We start from the raw sequence: 24170 nt of genomic DNA on the forward strand, positions 1-24170 counted from the left end.
CAGTTCAGTCTTCAGAACTATGACAGCTCAGTTGCCCTGACTTCCTTAATGAGGACATGATGGGTAGGCATTTGTTGCTTCCTCTTTGAGAGAATAAACTCAGAGCTAGTAAAACTAAATAACCAATATCATGGTTGTGAAGAGTCCATCGCATAACATTCTTGAACAAAATTGTGAATTAAGCAAACTCTATCTCCTTTATTTTGAGGATTATCTCCTCTACCATTCTCTTTTTCCTTTCCTCCCTCTTTTCTTCCTTCATTTCCTCACAGAATATGATCATGAGGGGCATCCCACTTCAGTGTCTTATTCATGTCTTCCCTCTACAACTGGCATGAGAGTTAAGAAAATCAATGTCTTCCCTCCAAAATGTTATCTTTTTCTCCTTTTCATCAAACTCTCCTCAGCTCAGTGTATGAACCAGAGATAGCCAATCTCAGCTAGCTAGACCGTGATAGTTGAGTTTACACTTAAGCATGGATGATTACCAATGAAAATGTTAAAGTAATATCCTTTGTGAAGAAGTAATACTTATCTCAAAAGGAAAAGGAAACCTACTATTTGCTAAGGCTAATCTGGTCTTTGATGACATCTCCCTCCAGTTTCTATAATTTCACTTTAGTTCACATTTTCTCTCATTCATCACTAATCCTCCCCCCCATCTCCATAACATGCTCAGATTTTCCCACAGCTAAAAAAATTCATTTCCTTTTGTCTTTTGCCATATCTAGCTACTGTCCCAACTCTCTCCTCTCCTTTGATATTCAGTAGTAAGAAAGGGTGTCTATCTTGATGACTCCCTTTCTTCAAAAGTTGTTGAAGTTCTTAGTTTAATTTGTTTTTTTCTACCCCACTGAATTCATCTCCCCAAAATTACTAATACTGACTTAAAAACTCTTTTCTCTAAAATTTGACGATTCTATTCACTCCTCCCTTTTATGAACACTCAATTCCATAGACCTCATGTTGCCCTCCTATTAGATGGTCAGCTCCTAGAAGACAGGAAAAAGGTCTTTGCATCATGGCTCCCCAGGACCTAGCACACTTTCTTTGTTAATTATTGTAGACTGATTTTTTTGGATATATATATACATATATATATATATATATATATACATATATATATGAATGTTTTTTCTCTTGGTCAGTTTTTAGTTTTACTTTTGTAAGTGATAAGTTTTTAGGTTCTGAGAAAAAGAAGACAAGGAGAAGTTAAGGTGGGGATGTAAGTCACCGAGTGGGTATGCAACAAACTGCTTTTCTAATGTGCAACTGAAGTTTTGGATCAGGAGTTTGTTTGTATTGGGGATGGAACGCATTATGTCACATGGTTTTAATAACTTGGCAAGGAGAAATGATGGAAAACTTCTCCAACTAACAAAATCTCTCTTTTTAACACTCATGGAAGGCTTCCATTATGGGGAACTGAGAAATCTCCTAGGGGAAGAACAGAAACAGTGCCATACACAATTTTTTATTATAGATACCATATTTTCTCTTATTTTTCCTTCCTCAAATGAAAGATTTTTTTTCTTTCCATAATCTAGTATCAAAATGGTCTAAATTTGAGAAATTTCACACAGCTTCACTTTGCCTTTGTGGAAGAACTGGTCTTTACCTTCATAACAGACTAAAACAGAGAAACAGTATTGTTTTAGATAACCAAGAAGAAAGGTTGGTTTTCAGACACAACTTTAGAACCTGTTCTTTCAAGTAATCCATTTGCACAAGAAAGATATTTGTATACCTTCCAGATCTATATTCAGTTTGATAGTTCAACAAACATATATTTATGTCCCAGAAAGAGAAGCAGCAAAACTTAATAGATAGGGGCGGCTAGGTGGCGTAGTGGATAAAGCACCGGCCTTGGAGTCAGGAGTACCTGGGTTCAAATCCGATCTCAGACACTTAATAATTACCTAGCTGTGTGGCCTTGGGCAAGCCACTTAACCCCATTTGCCTGGCAAAAAAAAAACAACCTAAAAAAAACCTTAATAGATAGTTTGGAAAAGGCAGGAAGCCCTGGGTTGTAGCCTCAACTCACTCATCCATTGCTCCTGGTCAAAACACTTAACCCTCTCAGTGCCCCCAGATAATTCTAAGACTGTATATATCTTCAAAAGAGCTGAGGACTTTTTTTTAACAGTAGAGGGAGGATCCTTACCAGGAATTCCCCACACCAATGAAGTCTTAGGTCTGGACTCAAAAAACAAAATAAAATAAAATTGTTGTATTCTATGGATACAAATGAAATTGTTCCTGCCTTCAAGGAATTTATAGTTAACAGGGGAAGAAGACACAACATCATAGAGGCAGCAAGGCACAGTGGATAGAGTGCTGGGTCTGAAGTGAGAGATGTGAGTTCAAATCTAACTTCACATAATCACTCATTGTGTGAGCATGGACAAGTCACTTAGCCTCTGTTTGCCTTAGTTTGCCCATCTGTAAAAATGGGGGGAAATAATGGCCCATTCCTTACAGAGTAATTATTTGATCTTATGAAAAGAATATATAAAGTGAACCTTAGAATTCAATATAAATCTTCTTTTGCTATTGTTATACTATGAGTAAATGCAGAATAACTTGTTTTTAAGATAGCTGTTTTCTGCAAACCTGTTTTCACTTTTATTTCTTTTTTTGTCAAAGGAAAGAGAACTTCTTAGATCCTAGATTCAAAGCCAGAAAGTACTCCAGAGGCCATTGGGTCCAACCCCCTCATTTTACTGAGGAGAGGACTGAGACAGGAAAGGTGAAATGATAGTATACCTCCTGACAGGACTCAAACCCAGCTCCTTGTCTGTTAAAGTTCATGCTCTTTCCAAATCATCTGGGATGAGGATGGAAAACTGTGTCTCCCCCCCTTCCTCTATGAATGAGAACAGCCCCTCCATCAGTTTGGATACTTAGGATAAGCCCTATGGTTACGTAGTGTTTTTTTTTAAGATGCTATAAATTCTATTCTATTTTATTTTTACTTTATGGAACAAAATAAACATTTCTATAACCCAGTACAATAAAAATATGATTGAACATGAAACTGCAAATCTACCATGTACAACTTGCTAATCCCTCCAAATATAAAACAGAGTTAGCAAGGGAGTTTCTTTTTTTCTTGTCTTTCCCCCACCTTTCCTAGAGATGGCTACCATTAGCCATTGCACTCTCTTTCTCTCTCTCTCTCTCTCTCTCTCTCTCTCTCTATATATATATATATATATATATATATATATGTATATACATATATATACATATATACATACATATGTAAATAAAACTATTCTATACATTCTATTTCTATTTATCAGTGCAGATAGTGTCTCTCTTCACATATCCTTTATTTTCAATTTGTGCATGTGTAATAACCAAAATGACTCAGTCATTCAGAGTTTTCTTAAAATAATACTGCTGTTAGGGGAGGCGAGGTAGTGCAGTGGATGGAGCACTGGCCCTGGAGTCAGGAGTACCTGAGTTTAAATCCGCCCTCAGACACTTAATAATTACCTAGCCATGTGGTCTTGGGCAAGTCACTTAACCCCATTGCCTTGCAAAAATTAATAATAATAATACTGTTATTTTGGGCAATGTTCTCTTGATTCTTCTCACTTCATTCTTGATCATTTCCCAAAATGATAACACAAGCCCCCAAAGAGTTCTTGGAAGAACTCAAAAAAGAAATTCTAAAATCAAATAAAATGGCAGTTTTGATTTGTAGGGGTGAGGTTTTATCCATGTTCCTTGAAATTGTGAACCAATCACATTCCAAGAATGAGGTAAAGGAATGAGTGAAGAGTAAAAACACATTGACTGGTACCAACTGTGCCAAACACCCTATCCACAGATACTGGGGTATAGAGTCTTCTGGAGCACTGAGGATTCCTGAGACATCTCCAAAATGTCCTGATACTCTTATTGAAAAGAGTTCTGCATTGAGGAAAAATCAAAGGGGAAATGCTAAATTCCATTACTAGGCAAATGAGGGTTTTGATCCCCCTGTGGAAAGGGAGGTAACGTGGAATGCAGATTAGGGGTAGCAGTGGCTATTTCAGTGAATGGTCTAGTCCTTAGGGAAAGTCTGATGATATGGCTACTTATAATTTCGAAATCTTGTCCTAACAGCAAGGACCTGCCTTCTCTCTCTTCCCCCTACTTCAACCCGACTTCCTCTAGGTTTGCTCTATGGTTTTTAAAAGAAACTTTAATTGCAATATTCCATAAGCATCACAATTCTGTCTGGAATTTACTCTGGAAAATGTACAGGGATGGCTTAGGCATAGCCCATGTCTCATTTCCCATTAAGATGCTTATTTCCTCCCCTACCTTTCATGACTTGCAAGGAAACACACCCACATTGAAGTTTAGCCTGACTTAAAACATGAAGTACAGAAAAACTAACCATAGTTAGTTCCTAAGCAGCACTCTCTACTCTCTACTCTACTGTCTACTCAACCCTTTACCTGAATAAGTCATATCCATGACTTGTTGTTAGTAGTCACCTCCTTAATAGCTAAATTCCCATGTTTGTTTTTCCACTGAAAGTGGAGAGCTATTTTCTTTCTTCCACCCTATCAACCACACAGACAAATTTCTTCATATTGATCCCCACCAGTCCTCTAGGCAATTTAACAGAGGGGTCAGTGACAGAATTCTTATCAATCTTCTCAGCTGAATCCTTTCTCAGCAATACTGGCAGCCACATCATCTTCTGTCTGGAATTTGTCAGGGTTCTTTCCAATGTCCTTATTATATCTATGTCCTCTGATCCCTGGGTGTCCAAAAAGGAAAGAGAGTCTACTATGGAACAAATAGAGCTCCTGCCCAACAGTCTCTCTCTCTCTCTCTCTCTCTCTCTCTCTCTCTCTCGTCTCCATTCCCAGTCTCCTCTCTCTCAGTGTGGTCCCTCATGGTGGTCTACTGTAGTTCTTGCCTCCAAAGCAGTCTAGTGTCTTTTAAAGATATATCCACTTATGATTTCTCTCTCATCACATTCAACTTAGATCAATACGTACGATGGAACCAATGTAAAGACTAACCAACTTCCTTCTGTGGGGGGTGGGGGGAGGGAAGCAAGAACAGGGAGAAAAATTATAAAACTCAAAATTAATAAAATCTTTCCTAAAACAACATAGCACTCATTCATAGCCCTTTATTAGGTCATTCTTAATTCATCTGTATGTGATCATTCCACTCTCCATTATGCTACTTTTATTTGTAAATTAAAAAAAAAATTTCTTATATCTGTTCATGCTCATTTCTTTCAAGTAAAATGTAGATGGAAAGGATTTAGCGGCAGGGGAGGGAGAATATCTTGTATTTCCAAAGTCTGTTGCTAAGTAGATGATTAATAAATTCTTGTTAAATTAAAAAAAAGATATATCCACTAAGTACAAAAATTCATTCCTATCTCTTTTAAGTTCTGGGTGTTTTCTTTCAACAGAAAATTAGAAGAATAAAGAGGAAAGATCTGACTTTATGGAATACAAAAGTTAAATTATAAATTGTTTCTTTTAGTTGCTTAGTAAACAATCATGTCAATTATTAAAATGATTAGTTTAATTGCAATATAAGGGTCAGTGCCTTCCTTTCCCAGGCCCTATATTGGTTCTCCACAAGACTGCTTGGTATCTGTCCTTTAGCCTCCTTTTTTGAATTGTCTTTCCCTATTTGAACATAAGCATCATTAGGGCAGGGACTGGTTTTCTTTTTTGTACTCTTATTCCCAGTGCTTAGCCCAGTCATTGCCAATAAGCTCTCAAAAAAATGTTTGCTGACCAACTAACTGACCTTCTCTGTGCAAAATAACTGCCTATGATTAGTTGATGTAAGTGAGTGGTGAATGTTTATGATATTCATTTTCAGAACATGTGATTAATTTGCTATGAGACAGCTAGCACTAGCCCTGGAGTCAGAAGGACCTGAGTTCAGATCCGATTTCAGACAATTAATAATTACCTAGCTGTGTGACCTTGGGCAAGCCACTTAACCCCATTGCCTTGCCCTCCCCCCAAAAAAATTCTGAATCTAAACAGCAGATGATATGATCATTTTTATGTATAGTTAAAACAAAACAAGGGTATTATATGTGAAAATGTGATCTTCTATTATGCATAATTATCCATGTTCATCAGTGTTAAAGTCAGTCCAGTGAAGGGCATTGAAGGATAACTGACCTCCACTGGCTGTTTATTCTCTTTATGCCACTTGTATATTCAAAAAAGAGATCAGATTTTTAGAACTGGAAGTAGTCTGAAAGACCATCTTTCAGGCTGCTCTTTCCAAAAAAAGGTTTTACAGAAGAGTAAACAAATATAGAGAGATGAAAGTATATAGTCATTTTTCCAAGCTCCTTTAAAAAAACAAAAAAATCCTTTAATATCATATCAGCACAACTCGTTGAACCTGGAATAAGTGAGCAGTGTGTAACTGCATTATATGTTCCATAAATCTCTTGGGAGCTAACTTTGGGAAAGATTTCTTTTCCAGCCCAGTTTATTTTGAATTTTTTTGTGCAGACCCTGGTTCTATTTCCCATCTACCTGTTTAAATTGCTTCATAAATCATGGTAGCTACAAGTTTCTTTTTCACTGACTGCCTAATCTTTTGGAAAAGTGTTACAAAAACAGTGTAACACATTGCTTTTTCAAACAACTCAATAAGCTCAAAAATCACAATAAACTGAATCATATCTTCTATGTTTCAAAGCCTTCTTGATGCACTATCTTATTTGTACTTCATAATAACTCTGTGGGACAAGTACTACAAGTTTTCATTTTAACTTAAAATTTTTTTTGTCCAGATATGATTTGATTTGTATAAGAAATTTATAGCATAGAAACTCCCTTCTTTGACACAAATCAAGAACTTCTCTGTAACTTATTATCTTAGAGACTTTCCTGGGGATAGCAAAGTGAAGTAAAATATCCAGGGTTATCTATTGAATTTGAACCCAGCTCTTTCTTCCTCCACTTCCAGTACTCTCTGCCATGCCATTCATTGAATGTAAAGTCAAATTTATACCTTTCCTAAAACATTTTGGGATATTACTCCTTTGGGGGATATATAGGTTTTAGATGAAAGTCAGTCCTTACCCCACATATTTAATTTGATTTTGAAGTGTCTTGTAATGATTGCTGAAGACCCACTAGTTCAAAAGTTCCTGCAAATGATCTTGATGAGGTCCTAGTGACAAATTTGTTTGTTTTGGAACAGAAATGAACAATAAGATGTTCTTGAAATACGTCAGAAAGTATAGATTTTCTTGCCAAGATATCAATGTATTTAAAAACAAATTTGAGCCCACTTCAAAATCACAGATATCCTGTTTTCATGTTCCCTTCATTTCATGGCCACCAAATTGATACTTCTAAAACTCAGATCTGACCCTATGATGGCTCCTACACAATAATATTCAATGACTTCCTATTGTCTTCATAAAATAAAAAACTTAGTCTGAATTCAGAGTGAAGATTTTCTCTCTCTCTCTCTCTCTCTCTCTCTCTCTCTCTCTCCTTCCCTTTTAAACATGACAATATTTTGACTGTATATTTCTTTTTCTTTTTTCTTTATCATATTTTTCCTTCTGTTTTTGCTTTACTATATATTTTTAAATTTTGAGTTCTCTCCCTCCCCATAGTCTATCCCCCAGTTATTGAGAAAGCTAGTAATATCATGTCCATTATACATGAGAAGTCATACAAAACATATTTCTTTATTAGCTATACAAGAAAATGCAAGAAAAATAAAGAATGTAAAAACAATGTGCTATGACCTTTACTCAGATACATCAGTTCTCTCTTTGGATCTGAATAACATTTTTCATCATGAATCCTTTGGAATTGTCAGATTATTGTATTAATTTGAGTAGTTAAGTATTTAATAGGTACCCATTATTACAAATATTGATGTTATCGAATGTAGTTTTCTCCTGATTCTGCTCACTTCACTTTGCATCAGGTCATATAAATCTTCCCAGGTTTTTCTGAAACGACCCTCTTCATCATTTCTTACAGCACAAAAATATTCCATCATAATCATATACCTCAATCTGTTTAACCTTTCCCCAATTGATGGACTCCTCAACTTCCAAAAAAAGAGCTGCTATAATATTTTTGAACATATAGATTCCTTTCCTTTTTCTTTGATCTCATTGGGATAGAGATCTAGAAGAACTATTGTTGGGCAAAGGGTTTGCACAGTTTTATAGTCCTTTGAACATAATTTCAAATTGTTTTCCAGGATGATTGAATCAGTTCACAACTCCGATAGTGCATGAATATCTCTATTTTTCCACACCCTCTCTAGCATTCATCATTCTCCTTTTTTTATCATGCTAGTCACAATGGTAGATTTGAAGTGGCATCTTGGGGGAAGAACCAAGATGGTGGTATGAGAACAGCTTACCTAGGAGCTCTCTCAAAAATATTCCCCAAACCTTAAAATTATGTCTCTAACTAAATTTTTGAGAGACAGAACCCACAGAAAGATCCAGTGAGGCAACTTTCCAGTTCAAGGTAGCCTGGAAAATCATGGAAAAATTCTGTGCCATGGTGGAGGAGGGGCTGACATCACAACCAGGATTATTGCAATGGAAAGAAAGAGCTCCAGTCTTCCCGGAACAGCCCACTAGACGCCTGGACACCTGGGTCACAGGGAGCACCAGCTCCCAGCAGCAGAAGCAGCTTCCTGACCTGGCAATCCAGGGAACACCAAGAACAACTTGGAAGATTAGTGGGAAACCTCTGCCAGAGTGACAGGGAGCCAGCATGGCCCTCAGCACAGCCATGCCCATCAATGCAGCCCAGATCCCAGGAAATGGAAGTAGGAGCACAGAGCCAGCTGCCTGGCAGCTGAGACCTGAGCGCTCAGCCCATGGAAGGTAAGGGGTTGGGTGGAGACTGTTGAAGTCTCTCCTTTGGCCCTGGACCAGGACTCTTGTGCTATGTCCGTATTCAGACTCTGGTCACAGTCTGGGAGCCCTCTATTGCCATCCACAGACCAGAGCACAGGCAGGAGGGCAGTCAGAGCCTTGTGGGGGTATCCCAATAACACTCAAAAGCTAGGGAAACACCCCAAACCAGGCACAGGCTGGGGAACTGAGTAAAGAGAAAAAAAGGAACCTGACCATAGACAATTAGTTTGGTCCTATAGAGGACCAAAACACACACTCAGAAGATTAGAAAGTTCCAACCTCTGCATCTAAATCCTCCAAGAAATATAGAATTTGGGCTTAGCTTATTTCAGAACTCAAGGAAGATTTTGAAAATCAAGTCAGGGAGGTAGAGGAATAATTGGGAAGAGAAATGAGGGAGATAAAGAAAAAAAACATAAAAACCAAGTCAACAGCTTAGTCAGGAGATACAAAAAAAGATCTATTTTAATTTAAATTTCTTGAATTATTGTTGATTTAGAATTTTTATATGACTACTAATAACTTTGATTTCTTCTTCTGAAAGCTGTCTATTCATATCCATTGACTGACTATGCATATTTGTATTAGAGATTTTGTTTTTCTTTCTTACTCAATGGAGAAGGGGAAGTATTAGGAAGGAGAGTGCAGATTTTCATTGGTAAAAAATAGGAATTTAATTTAAAAAAATAAAAAATAAAATCTACCACCATCTAGCTCTCACTTACCTTTTCTTTCTTATTTCTTATTATTCCTTTCCTGTATTCTCTGTCCTAGTCAAATGGTCCTACTAATTATTCCATTTCCATGATATAACAACTCCTGCCTACATGTCTTTGCATTGATGGAGCCCTGAATCTTGAATTCATTCCATTCTTACCTCCACTTCCCAGAATCACTAGTTTACTTCAAAGTTCAACCAAGACAAAAGAGGGAAGACAGTAATGAATCTGGGGAAGCAAAGGAAGAAGGGGCAGGAAAGGTATCCACACTGGGGTGATACACCACGTTAGCAGGGATGTTCAGTGAGAAGGTGGCAGATGAGGCGGAGTTGACCCTCACCTCTAACTACGAAGGGTTGAGCACATATAATTGGCATGCTACAAGTATGGATCCCAGGCAAGAGTGGGGACCTTTCTAAAATGGTCATGATGAGGAATGTGAGTCATCTCAGGAAAGGATGACCTAGGTTAGCAATGTGGTAAGCAAGGCGAAATAGTCTGGAAACAAAGCTAAAACATAGTACATGATATAAAAATGCAGGTCATTTCATCATTCCCCAAATGGTAAAATGACCAAAGGATATAAAAAGGAAATTTTTAGATGAAGAAATTAAAGCCATCTTTAGTTATATAAAAGTGCACTAAATCCTTGTTGATTAAAGAAATGAAAATTAAAATAACTCTGAGGTACCACCTCCATTTATCAGATTTCAGCATGGGAGGGGATGTGGGAAAGCTGGGGCACTTCTGCTATATTGCTGGAGGTGTGAATTTATTTAACCATTCTGGAGAGCAATTTGGGACTATGCCCAAAAGGCAAAAAAACTGATCATACCCTTTGATTTAGCAATACCACCATTAGTTCTGTATCTCAAAGAGATCATGAAAAAGAGTAAAACTCACATGTGCAAAAATATTTATAGCAGCTTTTTTTCATAGTGGCAAAGAATTGGAAATTGAAGGGATGCTGAACAAATTATATATATATATATATGTATATATATATATATATATACATATATATATATATATGTGGAGGGAAACTATTGTTTTGTAAGAAATCATGAGGGACAGGATTCAGAGAAGTCTGGAAAGACTTGCATGAACTGATGTTGAGTAAAATGAGCAGAACAAGAATAACATTGTACATCCTAACAACAAGATGGGGGATGATGATCAACCTTGATGGACTTGCTCATTCCTTCAGTGCAACAAAAACAATTCCAAAAGACTTGTGAAGAAAAACGCCACCCATATCCAGAGAATCTGCATTTAAATGCAAACAAAAACTTACTATCTTCGGTTTTTAAAAATAGCCTTTTGTTTTGTTTTTTCTCTCTCTTTTTTTCCTCCATTTTGATTTGATTTTTCTCTCACAACATAACTAACGTGGATCTATGTTTAGCATGATTATACATGCAGGACCTATGTTGCATTGCTTTCTGTCGGGAGAGGAAGTGAGGAAGGGAGAAAAATGTAAAGCTCAAAACCATGGCAGAAAATGACTTTTGAAAACTACCATTTCATATAGTTAGAAAAATAAATAAATAAAATACTTTGGGGGGGGGGGGATACACTTGAAGTCAACTGTTTAAGGAGGAACTTGTGTTATACTTACAAAAATTAAAAATCTTGAAATCTACATCCACACTGTTTTACATAAATATTTACTAAAAAAACACAAGCACAGTTTACCAAATGAGGCTTTGAGAGCTCAAAATATGTTGGTTAGTTAGAGAGTGTTTTATTTATCTTGCTAGAGAAGATTAATTCAACATTTTGATGCAGGACAACAATGACACTTTGACTAGGAACTGATCTTGGGTTGTCCCTGAATCCCTTCCTTTTCTAAGATCATTTTGGATCAATTCTCACTTGATCTCAAAACTTCTCCAAGTTTCAAGACCACTTCCAAGCTCTGCTGGGGGCTGGCATGTCCGATGTGGGGTCCATTGGAATTCTAAACTATGTTCTTTAGATTCTGCATCAGTTAGAGTTCTCCATAACTATCCAACAAATACTTAGATCTTTTAAAAGGCGCTGAGAACCTCAATCCACTTTACCACTACTCACAAACTGTTGTCCATCCCTCATTCCTGAAGAAGACCAGTGACATCAGGAGGATGATATCTTGACTGGCAAGTGAATTGAACTTGGGTAAGACAGAGGTGTGAACTGTCTCCTCCAGAGTCATTGGAGTCCAGTGGCAAGACATAGGTCAGGATGATTGGTGATGGTCCTAGATATAGTGGGAGACCCTGGCCTTTTTAAAGTTTCCTAGAACAAGGAATATCAACTTCTGTGCCCTCCCCTCCATGACTCCCATTTTCTCTATGCCATTTCATCCTTGGAATAGTGTTAGACTCATAGTAGGCTCTTTATAAATAGGTATTGTTTGATCGCTTGATCTTTCTTCATTCAGCTTCCAAGTCAGACATATCCTTAGCCTAACAAAGATTCTGATTTCTCTTTATTTTTACTTCTTTTTAAATGGTCTTGAATCTTTAAGTCAAAATAGTCCAATACTTTGCATGTCCATATTGTGGGTGCCAAACAATGTATTCCACAGGATCCACTCAAGACAGTATACTCAAATCCACTGATCCAAAGAACACAAACATCTGGACTAACTAAACTCACAATGCTTCCTTCACCAGTGAGGATCAAAGTGGACAGTGTGCTTTTAACATTAAAAGAACTGGAAAGAAAACAGATTCGGATGCTATGACTACAGTGAAATGATTCTATAAATGTTAGCATGTCCATTTTTTTAAGGTTATGTTTGTGTCTAGCTACACTGCCAATGGCCTTCTAGGGTAGTCTGAAAAGCACTTTGACTTTTTAAATATTTCTATAAATGCAATTTAGAAAAACCTGTTGATGTTATCATGAGAATGAAGATGAGTCACTTTATTTTTGAGCCTGAAAATGGTTTATAAAACACTTCAGAAATTGGCAAAAATATATTCAAAGGAACCCTTTCAATGAGCTCCTTTCTTATTAGAATAGTCACAAGGCGTCTTCCCCAAATCAACCCCATATTTGTTTTCAAGTAATGACAAATGACTAGTAAGAGGGATTCATCCCCTGGGAAGACAGATAAGGAGAGATCATTTGCAGAAGGAGAGGAGATAGGATGGGGAAGGAAGCATTTTTATTTCTTGGATAGTAATTGAGTAAAGCCAGGAGAGTTTCAGAGTGGCATGGCCTCCTTAGAGGATCACCTAAAGGTGGAACGTCTTTAGTGAGATGAGAGAAGAGATGTGGATCCAGCTGAACAACACTCAAAAGTACCATAATTTTGATGTGAAAGATTATTTTCTTTAACTTGGTTGTCTGACTTCACCAATGCTAGGTACTTTGAGTATGGAAAAGCCCTTCACTGATGGAGATCAAGAACCATCTGTGATTTATAGTCTTAAAAAGTCGCCTGGAGTACTGAAGTTATGTGACTTTTCCCAAGGTCATGTCGCTAATTTGGGTAAGAGTTTGGACCTGAATGTTATTCTTCCTGGCTTTGAGTCCAGTCCTCTAACCTTATATCATACCACCTTTCCATAAGAAGTTGGTTGTTCTGAAATAGGTTGCTGTTTTACAATTTAAAAGTTAAAAAACTAGCCTTAACATTTTCTGACAGTTACCCCTGGAAATGATTAGGGAGACCACCTGTGTTTAGACTATCTCACTGAAAATAAGGGCAGGAGGAATATTTCAGCTTCATAGCTATCCTCCAATAGTTGAATGCAGATTAAAATGATCTTGGGAATATTAGTTGTCCTTAATAAGTCACACTTTGACATGGACTTCTAGGCTGTGAGGTCAGAATAAAAATGTGTTGGAAGAATAAAAATGATGCTACTCCTTTTTTTCCCCTTTTGATATATTGAAAAAAGAGTGCTACATTCAATAATCTCTCCATATGGAATTCATGCTAAACTTTCTGGTGTGGAAAAAAAATAACAGATAGACTCAACTCATGCCACAGTTAACATAAAGCAGCTTACAGAATTCTAACTGAGAAATGCATGGGAGTTCTGCCTCTAGCCTATTTACAATTACAAAAGTGTTGGCTTGTTAAGAAATGTCTGTCAAGGGTTTGATTATCTCAATTCTCTAAAATTAGATGATGAAATCTAAGAGAAATTGAGTCACTCCTTTAGAAAGCAACTATTCCTGGTGATTTTGTTATCTTTCATTTCAAAATTCCCACGAATCACTTACTCCCTAAAAGGGTTAGTTTTCTCTTTATTTATTATTTTCCTACAACTCAACTTAACCTGAAAAGCATTTAACGTGGAGAAGTAAACAGAAAAAGTAGAAACAGGTCCCTGCTCTCAAAGAACTTTCATCTTGTTTCTCTTCTTTCTCTTGTTTCTTTCTTTCTTTCTTTCTTTCTTTCTTTCTTTCTTTCTTTCTTTCTTTCTTTCTTTCTTTCTTTCTTTCTTTCTTCCTTTCTCTCTCTCTCTCTCTCTCTCTCTCTCTCTCTTTCTTCTTCTTCTTTTTCTTCTTCTTCTTCTTCTTCTTCTTCTTCTTCTTCTTCTTCTTCTTCTTCTTCTTCTTGTCCTCCTCCTTCTCCTCCTCCTTTTCCTCTTCCTCTTCCTCCTCCTGCTCCTCCCCCTCTTCTTTCTTCTTCCCCTCTCTTTTTAGTATTTTTAGAGTGATTGAAGGTATATATAATATAATTTCAATTTAGCCTAACCACCCTGGGAGATAGGTACTCTTATGCTCACATTTTACCGATGAAAAAGATGGAGTCATAAATCAAGTGACTTGCCCAGAGTTACATAGCTATTAAATGTCTGAGGTCAGATTTGAATTCGTTCTTGATTGCAGTACTCTCTATCCACTGAACCATCTAACTGCTGCTAGTAAATATGAAGTATTTATAAAATAATAGGAAATAAATCCTCCCTTTAACAAACCAAAGAATTCCAAGAGATAGAGATAAGGAGGGAGCACCTTCTGGATTAGGAGAAGCAATTGGGCAAAGGTAAAGAGACTGGAGATGAAATGTTCTGTGTTGTGAATAGCTAGTAGGCTATGAAAGGGCATGAAGGGAAGGAATAGGAAATGATGAGAAGGGTAGTTGGAGTCAAGTAGTGATGAACCTAAACCCAAAGATGAGAAATTTTTATTTTATCCTGGAGGTAATAAGGACCTACTGAAGATTTTTGAATGAAGGGTTGGCAAGATCAGAACTGTGTATTAGAATATCATTTTTACAGTTCTTTTGGTAATTGCTCAATTACCACCCAAATGATTTTTTTCTTATGATCTCCTTTGGATTCACAAGATGTTGGTGGTAGAGTGAATAGGATGTTGAACTTGGAGTCAGGAAAAGACAAGTTTAAATCCTGCCATACTTACTTTATGATTGGTTAAATCCCTTAACCTTTCATATGCCTGCATCTATGAAGATCGGTCCAACAATAGCATCCATTTCACAGAGCTGTTGTGAAGAATACATAAGATAACATATGTTGAGTTCTTTGTAAATTGTAAAGTGCTAAGCAAATATTAGTTATGATGACAATGATGAAGATCAGTTTTTTCATTTGCTGTTTGTCACTAAGGAACCTCCTATTAGTCCAATATAAATTAGAGACTATCTTAGAAAATTTTTTTGATGAGGCAATTGTATTAAGTGACTTGCCCAAGATCACACAGCTAGTAAGAAGCAAGTATCTGAGGCCAAATTGGAATTCGGGTTCTCCCGACTCCAAAAGTGGTGCTCAATCCACTGTGCCACCTAGCTGTCTCCTCCCAGGGATTAATTTTTAAGATGTCTGTTTATCTGTTCACTGTTATTGTTGACAATGATGGAATCACAAAGCTTAGAGCATTATATAGGGATAGCTAGGTGATGTAGTGGATAGAGCACTGGCCCTGGAGTCAGGGGGACCTGGAGTGAAATCCAGCTTCAGACACTTAATTATCAGCTGTGTGACTTTGGGAAGTCACTTAACCTCATTGCATTCCAAAAAACAAAAAATACCCACTATATTATATTAGCTATATTCCTCACCACTATTATTATTATTACTACCCAGGAATACTATGACATGTGGGCAAATGGTTCTCCTTTGCCCTAGTCTATCAGACTATAAGTTTCATGAGATGGAAAGGCAGGATTATTTAGTATTTTATCTTTCTACAATTACATGCAAAATAATTTTTAATATATATTTTTAAAATTTTGGATTTCAAATTCTCTCCCTCCTTCCCTCCCCATCCCTTTCATTTAAAAGGCCAGCAATTTGATATAGGTTATACTTATGTGGTCATGCAAAACATATTTCCATATTAATCATAATATAAAAGAAAACAGGACAAAAATCCCCAAGAAAAATAAAGTCAAAAACTATGCGCTTTGATCTGTATTCAGACACCATCAGTTCTTTCTCTGGAGATGAATAGAATTTTCCATCACAAGTCTTTCAGAGATGTCGTGGATCATTATTGCTGGGATTGGCTAGGTCATTCGCAGTTGATCATCTTACAAATATTGCTGTTATTACGTCCAATGTTCTCCTGGTTCTGCTCATATCTCTTTGCATCAGTTCATGTAAGTCCAGGTTTTTCTGAGAGCATCCTGCTCATCATTTCTTATAAGACTGAAGATTATTCAAAATTTACACTTTCTCCCCAACTCCCTTCCTAGCACAGTGTTCTGCATGCTTCAGTCTCAGTGTTCTATGCATTCATGATGCTGGGAGGGGATGTGTCCTAGTTAGCACAGGTCTTTTTAATCTTGTTATGCATAGAATTCACCACCTCTACTACAAGCTATCTCTGAGACTGGCTTCTAAGGCTGTGGGTTTCATAAAGCTCTATAATTTTTCAATAAACCACTGTTGACAGAGGTGCAAAGGTACGAGGCTCAGAATCATACCTCTGTATATCTTGATGTTGGATTTAGGTTTATGTTTTAAAGGGTGTGAAAGTCTATCCCCAAGAAGAAAACAGTAGCTCAAAGAAATGCAACAGGATTAACGAGCTGGCACTTCAGGTAACACATGTTCCCTCAGATTGAGCAACCTCATCTTTGCTAATTTTGTTTTTCCAAAGTCATATGAGACTTTATTTTTAAAATCTTTTCCAATAAAAACACAGTATCATAGATTTAGAACTGGAAGGGAACTTTGATTTCATTTGGTTTACCTCCCTCATTTAAGAGATGAAGAAACTGAGAAACAGAAAAGTTGTGACATGTCTAATACCACACATTTAGCAAGGAACAGATATGGATTTGAACTTGGACCCTTTGATTGACTCCAAATCCAGCTTTGCTTTCCAATGCATAATATTGATAAATTTTTGCCTTATTGGTCCTGTTGTTTTCAACTGTCACAACAACCAGCCTTGCAAATGTATGGTTTAGCATCCACTGGCTTTTCAGCATGAATTTATTTGGGCAACTTTGTCATTATTTTTTTCTACATCACTATTTTACCCTTGTTGGGTTGATTTCACAAAATATAAATGGAGTAGCGATAGAGAGCTCATGTATAAGTCCTGGCTTTGACTGTACATTGGCTCTATATCCTGGGCAAGTTATTTAACTTTTCAGTATTCTGGTCAGATAAGACTATATGGTGCAAAGGAGGTGCCAACCTGCACTGATAGAAGGCTATCCTTCACCTGGGAGTTCCAAGGACAGGGAAATCACAGGTATAGTCTTAGTCTTTTTCCTATGTTCTTGACTTGTTTTCCAATCTGGTATTGGGCTTCTGGAAAGAATCAGTTCATTGGTTTTGACCAAGGATTGCAATTTTAGTATGAGAGAGATTGACCAAGGAATAATTCCAAACAAGGATAATAGTGTATGAATCTTTCATAGAATATGGACAAATGGGGGAGTAGAACGGAAGGCAAAACTAGTTTTCTGGTAAAGTAATTCAGATAGTTGAAAAATTATAGAACTTTTCCATCTCCTAAGTTTGGCTTGGATGGGGATATTTATTTCTTTTTCTAGTCCTTCCAAGGATTCTGAAATGTATTTCACTCACTTGCTTATTCCATGGAGGCAGGAAAGTGGCAATCAGGACCAAACAGTTCTACTTTTCTGTTCCATAAAAATGAATGATAAAATAATAATTTTATATTGAGGTAGAACCAATTGAAAACAAAATGGGTCAAAACATGATTAGTTCAATCATTCAATTGTTTGCTTTCTGACTTTATGCTTAAGAAATTTTCTGCATTCCTTTGTGGGATTACTTCTGTTCTACTGCATATTGGAACTCTTTGTACCTTAGTAGATTGCAGGTTACAGAGCTAAAATTCAGCAATAATAACATCGCCATCATTACCATCTCCATCATCATTATTCTCATCATCATCATGTTGCTATTTCTTCTTCTTCATCATCATCGTTACCATCACCAACATCAACATAATTATATCATCATGATTATCATGATCTACTGGTCTCTATTCTGACAATGAGACTCTCTAAGCTTGTTTGGCTGGCCCCATGCTATTATTGTCTTTAAAGCTTTTGTAGTTTGTGAGGTCTTTCCAGAGTTTATATTCTGCTATCATAGTCTTTGAGAAAATCTGGTCAACTCTTACACATGAAGCAAATAAGGAGAGTGTTATGGGAAGTGTTTTGTCTATAAATGACAAAATATTTAGAAGACTATTGGGACGTTTTACTAAATTTCTGGAATCATCAATTGTTTGGATTCTCTGTCTATACAATATTATGAAAATCCTAATGGTGGTCTCCCAGCACTATTTATCAGTCTGGGCTTTTGGAATTTAGGAGAGATGTAAAATTGGTTGGTCAGTCCAGCTTATAAATTACAGATGGAAAGCAGTCTGAGAGGAGAAATCATTAGTCATTAGAGGAGGCAGGGGAGACAATGTCTGGATAGATACTCAATTGTGTCTTTCTCTCAAGTTCCTCTGGAGGGGAACGAAGAATGATGAAGAGAAGGAGGAAGATGAAGGGTTGGCACTTTGTTTCTTTCTATCATATCTTTAATTCTGCATTCAAAATCTGAAATCAGGTTTCCTTAACTGTTAGGGACTATTGTATATGGCAGCATTGTAAATTATCATCACCTGGTGTCCTTGATCTTCAGACTCTTGTCTTACTAAGTGCCATGGGAGTGGGAGTGGATTAGAGACTGGAAAAGTTTATTTAAGCACTGGTGTTTTGGTAAATAAATGCAGACCTTGGAGACTTTGGTGTATAGGGAGAAACTTGTCTTCCTTGTCTCCTGCCCCTCCAAAGCTCGCCTGGGAAAAGGATAGCAAGTCCAGAAAGAAACTCAACACTTGATCACTTGACTGGTGAACACAATTCATCATACATCCTCCTCCTCATTTCACTTACCTCTTCACTGACCCCTGCTATTCCTTTGCATTATTCTGGGAAATTTTTTTTGGTTTCATTTGTCTGAGGAGAACTTTCTTCATTGGTCTGAAAAAGATTCCAGATCCAATTCAAAAGGATAACACTCTACTATCTTGCTGACCTTTGCCAAGATAAATCTCAACAGAAATACACAAATCAAATAGTCTTATTTAAGTTTCTATCTTGCCTTCACCAAATCAATTTTTTTCTCATTACTCTGCTATCCCTCATGCTTTTTCACAGATGAATTACTGCAGAGAGTTATACTAAAGAAATGATACATTTATGAAGACTGAATAAAATTCAAGAAATAATATCATTTTTTCAAAAGTTGAAAGGATTATAGAGATCATCTAGTTTAATTTCTTTGTTTTTAGAGGTGATTAAACTGCAATCCAGAGAGAAAGTATTTTGACTAATATCACAAAGATTGTAGATATAGGAGATGAGATTTGAACCCAGACCCTGTAGTCTTTATACTGCATCACACTGACTCCTCCATAGTCATGTCAATAAAATAAATCTTTCCAGCAGTTAAAGTCTACATATTTAAGAGAAGGGGTTAAAAATTTGGTTCCTCTCTCTAAGATAAAATCACAAAAAACAAGGGATGGATAAAAGAAGTAATAAACTATTGATATTTTTAATGAGATGTCATCCTCCCTTTATAAAATATAGTCCCACAATGGACTATGATCCTCTGATAAGCCTTAAAAAGTGAAGCTTACCAGCTCTAGGACAGGTAAAGAAAGAAGTTTAGAAAGGTGAATTCTGGCTAGGGATTCAAGAAAAATCTATACCTGTCAGTCAAGAGTTGAAATATTGTGAGGAAATGGCCTAAGAAGTTCATATAAGTGAACCACCTAGCAAGACATTATGCCCAAGGGAGAAAAATGGAACTAGGAGAGACAGTACTTCAAGGGCCAGTAGCACCAGAAGACTGAATTCTCTCAGCTACTTGTATTTCTTACAAGAATCTCTCACTGCCATTGTTCTTTGTTTATACTTACTGTTCCCATGGTCTCCCCCTGGATATTCACAAAAAAGAATTCCCATGTATTTTTTTATGAGAAAATGGCCCTACATTTATAAAGAGTAAGTTTTGTAACTAGTGTTTTCACTATGCTGCTCTAGGAAATGCATTTTCTATAAGTATGCCTGTTATCTGACTGTTAATGGGAAGCCTACTCCTGGGGGTTCAACAGCTTTAAAAGTGTAGATTCATTGACTATATAGTCAAGGGTATAGCCTTGAAACTAAAAGAGTAGCCACAATCTAGAGAGGTAATCCAAAGGAGGTGCCATATGTGTCCTTTTTAGAGTTTCCTATTTAGAAAATCTACCAACTCAGATAAAAATTAATGAACTAACCCATGAAAATAAATATGAGAACTTTTTTTCCCATGATTTGTTACATAACCAAAGCATACCTCACATTTTCTTTGGGTTCTCTTTCTGCTGACTTGGAAATTTATAGACAATCTTTCTACAGTTCAAACCAGAAAAATCTAAATCTAGGCAAGTCTGTCAGGGTGTAGGTTTACAATAAAAGATTCAAAATAGCTTTAATAATCATGAGTCAGTCAGGCATGTGGTACTACAGACTACTGTGGAATCATTTCATTAAAAAAATTAAAAGACCAGGAAAGAACTGATTTTAAAGGGCTGCCCAAACCCTCTGAGGTGAAGGGGGGATTGCTTAAGGTCAGACTGAGTCAAGACTTGAATCCAGGCTCTTTGATTTCCAATATAATTCTTTTCTATTACAGCACACTCTTTCTAATCAAATGATACACACATACACATACATCTATCTATATATCTCCATATATAAATATATGTATATATTATTTTTTTCAATTATTTATCCCCATTTTACAGATGATGAAAACTGAGGTCAAAGAAAGTTAAATGATTTGTCCAGGGTCACATAGCTAATGAATTTCTAAGGCAGGATTTGAACTCAAGTTTTTTTTTTAAATTAAAACATTATCTATTGTGCCAATCATAGAATCAGAAAGAATATAGGTGGGGGATCATCTATATTATGTATGTATATGTACACAAATGTTTCCACATCATTTGCAATATAGGTATATATAATATAAACTTACGTATATATCATTTGCACAAAGTTTATATTTCATTAATATGCATTGATTATTTTTCTAGTATGTTATTTTCTTCCAGTAGAATGTCAGCTCCTGGAGAGCACTATTTTTATTTTTATGTTTGCATCCTTAGAGTACATAGTTTTTTTATTTTTATGTTTATTTTTATGCTTGTATTCTCAGAATACATAGTTCCTGGTTATAGCCTTTTCAAATTGGAAGGGACCAAGAGGTCAGCAAGTACAACTCCTTCCTTTTATAAATCAGGAAATAGAGAGGTGAGATTTGACCAGAGTTCTATAGTTAGTAAGTGTCTGAGGCATGATTCCAGCCCAGTTCTTCCTGACTCCAAATCTATTATGCATTGAAAGAAAATTCACATAATAATTCTTTGACTGGATTATTTTTAGTCAAAATCTAAGATTTCACTGGCATGGGAAACTATTTGTATAGAAATTCCCTCCTCTAATGTAAATCAGCAACTCTCTAACTTAGAACCTCTAAGATGAACCTGAAGAAAAAAATAGGTTTTCCAGGTTAGATATCAAGGAGGTGATGCCATGACATGCAGGTGAACTGGGGGTTGTGCTAAGTCACCTGCCTCACTTTCTCCTCCAGAGTCATCTGGGTCCAGTGGTCAGACATGGATCAGGATGACTGGAGATGGCCCTGGGTGGGAGGTAATAATGACATGTCCAAATGTCTGAGGTCAGATTTGAACTTAGGTCCTCCTGACTCCAGGGCTGGTGCTCTACCACCTCTGTACCACCTGGCTGTCCCCTTAGTTATCCAGGTAGTTTGCATCAAAAGTAGGAACTTGAACACCTTCTACCAGTGCAGATTGACACCTCTCTGCCCCTTAGAATCTCAGGTGTCTGAACCTTTGAGAAGTTAAATGACCTGTCCAGAATCAAATAGCATGTCTATATCAGAAGTAAGATTGAATCAAGGTTACCCTGGTTTGGGTGCCAACTCTCTACCCATTCTACCAACCTGTTGAGGAAGTAGCAAAAGTCAATCAGCTTCCTAACGTGCTTATTGTGGGTCTTGAAATCATTAGATTGTAATAACAAGAGGACCACCACTTCGTCCCAAACTGTAATTGGGGAATACTAGAAAATAACAAAGATCATGTGTTCATTGAACTGGTAAAGCCTGAAGCTTTTCATTTGAACCTTAGATCTGATATGATCTGATCACCAGAAGGACCAGGGCTCAGTGGGAAGAGAAATAAATTCAAAATGAGAAGAACTGAATTCAAATACTACTTCTGTCACTCATTTGTGTGACCTTGGGAAAATCATTCAATCTCTCTGGGTTTCAAACTGGGTCTCAGTTTCCTGAGCTGATAATGAAAGGGTTGGACTAGATGGACTTGAAAGTCTCTTCCATCTATGATCTGGCCTAATAGCTTGAATAACCATCCTTTTAATACTTCATTCAAGAGGTAAAATACAGAAATATAATGTAAGGTTCCCTACCAATGTTCTTTCTGATTCTAGAGTTGGCATAGTGGATAGAGTCTGAGAATTTAAATAATGAAAATCTGAGTTCCAATCCTGCCTTAGACATTACCTGTGGGACCCTGAGCAAGTAACTGAACTCTCAATCTCAGTTTCTTTATCTGTAAAATGGTCCTTTGAGTAATATGCAATTCTTCAGGACCCCATTTTGGAGTGTTCTTGGCAAAGGTACTGGAGTACTTTGTCTTTTCCTTCCTCAGCTCAGTTGACAGATGAGGAAATTGAGGCAAACAAGATGAAGTGACTTTGTTTAGGGTAACACAGTTAGGAAGTGTCTAAAATATGAATTCATGAATGTGAGTCTTCCTGATTCCAAACCCAGGGCTCTAAAATACATCTATCTTCCCGGTTTTGTGAAGAACAAATAAGATAAAATTTGTGAAGTGTTTTTTAAAACCTTAAAATGTTATATAAATGCTGGTTATTGTTATGGTTTTTTATCATTATTATATTTCATTTGGTGAGAGCAAAGGGCTGCTAATCTCATTTACTCTCACTAAACTATGTCAAAATTATTTAAGTTTCATTTTAACACGGCCTAGTTTATGAGTATAACTTCCTGGTCTAGTTCTCAAATGGAAGGACATGAAGAGATAGTCTGTAGGGAATGAAAACCTTTTATTGGAGAACAGGATATTTTTCCAAGGAATGTTTGGAACAGCAACAAAAAACGTCAGGGATAACTTAGAATAAAGGAGGTAAGAAAAGGAGAGAAGCGACTAGCGGAAAGAAGATGATTAAATGTACTAACCTTTTGGAAAGTTGGCATTCAATGTTATTGCCTCCTTTTTTTAAACCAAGGGGAAATGGTGTCATTTTTTTAAACCAATGGAGAAATGTCAGCATTAATACCAATGACGTTTTAAAAAGAAAATATCAAGCCCAAGATAACTCAGGAAAATCTTAGAACAAATTATGAAAGTAGAATCCCTTAAAATGATAATACAGAAACAAATACTATATATATATATATATATATATATATATATATATATATATATTTTCACTTAATAAACTAGACAAAACAACAGGAAACTTGGTGTAGTAGTAGATGACTGATTCTGAAGCCAGGAAGAATAAGGTTCGAGACAGAAAAGAAAAAAATGACTGACCAGTGTTATCTTTGGTGTGTAGAATGATGCTCTAAAGAATGAAATTCCTGGTCCTTTGGATAAACATATAGAAAATTATATATCCAAATAAGAGCTGTCCATCTCAAAACTGTCAATGAACTTGGGACATGGTACAGGACTCCTCAAACTCAAAGAGAAGTAGGACCATTAAGACTCTTTTTAGAAAAAAACACACTACGTTCCATTGTATTTTGATTTATTTTGTTAACCAATTCCCAATTATAGCTTAATCTAATTCAGGCTGCATTTTGAGGTAGGCCTCTGGTATAATGGCTAGAACCTTTAATATGAATCATGAAGATAAAGTAGTCATTAAATCACCACTTTAAATGATTAATTATAAAGCGCCCATGGTGATTAGAGAATTGAAGCAGCTGGGTAGCAGTGGTAGAATAAAATCCAAATCCTGCCTGGAC

This window comes from Macrotis lagotis, chromosome 6 (genome assembly GCF_037893015.1).
Source record: "Macrotis lagotis isolate mMagLag1 chromosome 6, bilby.v1.9.chrom.fasta, whole genome shotgun sequence".
Classification (NCBI taxonomy): domain Eukaryota; kingdom Metazoa; phylum Chordata; class Mammalia; order Peramelemorphia; family Peramelidae; genus Macrotis; species Macrotis lagotis.